The sequence below is a fragment of the Trachymyrmex cornetzi genome, unplaced genomic scaffold (genome assembly GCF_001594075.2).
Source record: "Trachymyrmex cornetzi isolate Tcor2-1 unplaced genomic scaffold, Tcor1.1 scaffold665, whole genome shotgun sequence".
Taxonomy (NCBI): Eukaryota; Metazoa; Arthropoda; class Insecta; order Hymenoptera; family Formicidae; genus Trachymyrmex; species Trachymyrmex cornetzi.
The window spans coordinates 10,287-13,708 of record NW_017299987.1 but is presented as its reverse complement, the minus strand read 5'-3'; positions in this window follow the sequence as shown (position 1 = coordinate 13,708).

Sequence of the window (3,422 nt, the reverse complement as noted above, 5' to 3'; positions counted from 1 at the left end):
CTCTCTCTCTCTCTCTCTCTCTCTCTCTCTCTCTCTCTCTCTCTCTCTCTCTCTCTCATATACCTGCATCCTGCCGCGCCGGCCATTATTTCCATTATCTCTTTATTATAGGGATTCGGCCGTACGGAACATCCACTAGTTGATGAATCTGCCTAATTGCTTAGATACCGCTTGTCGATATTTAATTAGGCCACTAACGAGCCAGTTTCATTGCGCCGAGAAACCCATGATGCCACGAGGTAATTCTCTTCTAACTCGGTATATCGGTTGAATAGATTTTTCCTTCTTGTGATCGAATAAAAAAATTACGTACGCGCGCGACGTACCAGATTTCATTCCCGTTTTACTTGTAAGTTACCACGTAATTACGATGTTAAACCGTGCAAACGGTCGTTCTGAATAAACAGATGGACTACGCAAGACGCACAGTGCGTAGTCCATGCTATATCCGCACGTTCCCGATTTCGACAGAATCTCGAGAGAGTCTACGCCTTTTCATGCCTCGCTGATAATTTCCGGAGTAGTAATAGACCGAACAACCTGTCAGGAATACCGTACAGACCAGCGAGGAGCGCGTGCCTTTGGCGAACCACGTGGGGCGAATGTCAATTAAGTAGCAACATTTGGCGGACGCGTGCATGTGTGTCCGTGAAAACGCGCGAGAATGGATCGAGCCTCTTTCGCAAAAGTCCCTCTGAGAACGGAAAAGAATTTCTCGCAATGAAAGACTTAATTAGGCTTCCGTGCGAATTCGATAATTTCACTTATCCTTTTTTCTTGTCCTTCCTTTCTTTTTTTTAATTAAGAGAAATGATCCTATTTTCTCAAGCCGCATTCATAACCCGTTCTTAAGATCGATTATTTTAAGATCGTCTTAAGTAATGTCTTAAGTAATGTACTCATACGGCTGATTGGTTCATGACATCTTAATACCCGTGTTTAAGATAGTCTTAAATACAAGAATTTATAATGAATATCACCTATAATTGGCTTACATCTTAAAACTGTACTTAAAACAGTTTTAAATATAAGAAATCAAAGATTAACATATTACCAAGGAATACACAAAAGTCAATAAAAAATCAAAATGACTTTATTTCGATTCTTACTGTCAATAAACAGTCCATTTTGTAACTAGAAATTATTATTTTGACTTTCATAGCACGTCAAAATAAAGTTATTTATATTTTCTCTTGACTTGGTGTGTTCCTTGAGTAACGCTTAAATTATTTCGTGAATTTATATACGTACTTATATTACTTACTCAATTCTGTCAACCGCGAGCCGAAATTTGTTTAAATCTTGAAATGCAATGAACAGAACTAGAGCCGTAATATTACATATTAAATTGACAAACAATTTAATAATTTTATTAAGCATCTTATAAGAATATTAATATTTTATAATTTTATGCTAAAATAAGCATCTTTAAAAATTAAATAATTTATTGTAAAAAATATATTACCTCAACATGGATTTTCTCTCTCTTGCTTTTTTTTTCTTTTGTAGTGATGTAATGCCTAACGAGTTTATACTATTGCTTTCTTTGTGGGCGCGATGCGTCCTCTTTATTGCCCGGAAATGATCAGGAAGAAACGACTCTTGTCTATGCGTTCTCTCGACGCACAATTTTCCGAGTGTCGTTAAAGCCCGAGCAAGGAAAGTCAATTTGGGTCGACGACTTTGTGAACAGCAACGGGATAATCAAATTAATAAACACGAAAGGAGAGAATGTATCTCCTCTTTTTCACTTGCTTCGTGTTTTCTCGTTTCGTCGCACGTCTTGATGTGTACAGTTTTTTCTTCGATCTTTCTCTTTTTTCCTTTCTTTATTTTTTTTTCTTTTTTCTTTTTATCGTCGCATACGGCCAAATGCTTGAACGATGACGGCGCTACTTTCTCCTTCGTAACTATTTCCCGTAGTCGATGCGCTTATGTACCATACGCGGAATGTTAAATCCTTCTATCGGTTCTGAATCAGCGAGTTACGTCGCTATTAGAGATAGGATCAAGTTTAATGCATGTACATATAATATGTGTAAATCTCTCAATTCAATGTCTATAGATATCACTTAAGTGGAGTATCTTTTAAGCGAATGCGTTTTACTCAAAAGCAAGGCAATCAAATACATATACATATAGCATCTAATATTGAGAATAACAGAACGTATTTAATGTATATTAAAGACTTTCATGAGCATTTTGAAACATGACTTACGGTCTCTTTTCTGTTCCTGCGCTAGACTACATTAGAACTCTCTTTCTCGCTTTCGACAAATATTAAATATACACCTATTTCACTTTAAGTTCCAAAAATGTACACTGGTTCAGCCACGGAAAACAGCCCTAATGCTGAATAGAGAATCGAAACTGCAAAAAAAGAAACAAAAATTAATTTTTCACGAAAAGAGTGACGCTAAAATCACCTGTTTTTTTTAGCCCATTTTTGGGTACTCGAATTTTTAACTGAATTATACGCTAAAGTACTCTATATGAAGGGACATTAATTTCATAAAAGTTTTAACTTGAGCCTAGCCACCAATTCAGAGATACAGGAGGCTGAAAGTAACACTTTATATGTGAAGTCTCATGGTATAACATCAATAAAACTTTTGCAAAAAGAATGAAACACTTCTTAAACGGATAAAATCACAAAGAAATTAGTGCTCGAAGGATTTCTGAAGACTGATTATAAATACCAGAGATATTCAAAATTCAAAATGAATAACAATTGAACATCAACGACATCATATAAGTACGCTTCAAATAGACCTAAACTTATGTAAATAGTGGATTAAAATGCTATGAGACAATAAGATAAAGTAACACTGTCCTTTCCTTCACTGATGATGTTTCAGAATGGAAGTAGCTCACTTTAAAAGTATCATGAAGATAGTGCCATAAACTGATTGTAGAGGACGGTTTAAGTAGACAATAACTTGAAGCAAATATCAGGTTGTAAGATCATTTGCTTCACAGTTATGCAATCTGAGCAGCACTTCAACGTATGTAACAACATTCATTAATATCAGTATCGTTACACTAGAAGCCCACTGTAAGGCAAACACATTAGGCATGTCGTAATTGTAAATAAGAGTAAGTAAGTCAATAAGAAAATGTAGCTGGTTTTTTAACGCAAGTCTATTGTAAGATGTTGTTCTGTGTAAGAAGCTTTAGTTTATTACAGTTATGGAAAAATTATTTTATTTGGTTCATTTTAATTATTTTTGATTTTTTAAAATCCGTGCTCATATTGATAATAATCAGAAACCCCAAAAAACCCCAAGCGGCATGTTACGAGTGAATCCGAGAGATTTTTAAAAAAGTCGCCCGCCATATTGGATCCGCCATTTTGAATTTTGAATATCTGTGGTATTTATAATCAGAGTCTTTAGAGAAAACCTTCGAGCACTAAATTTTTT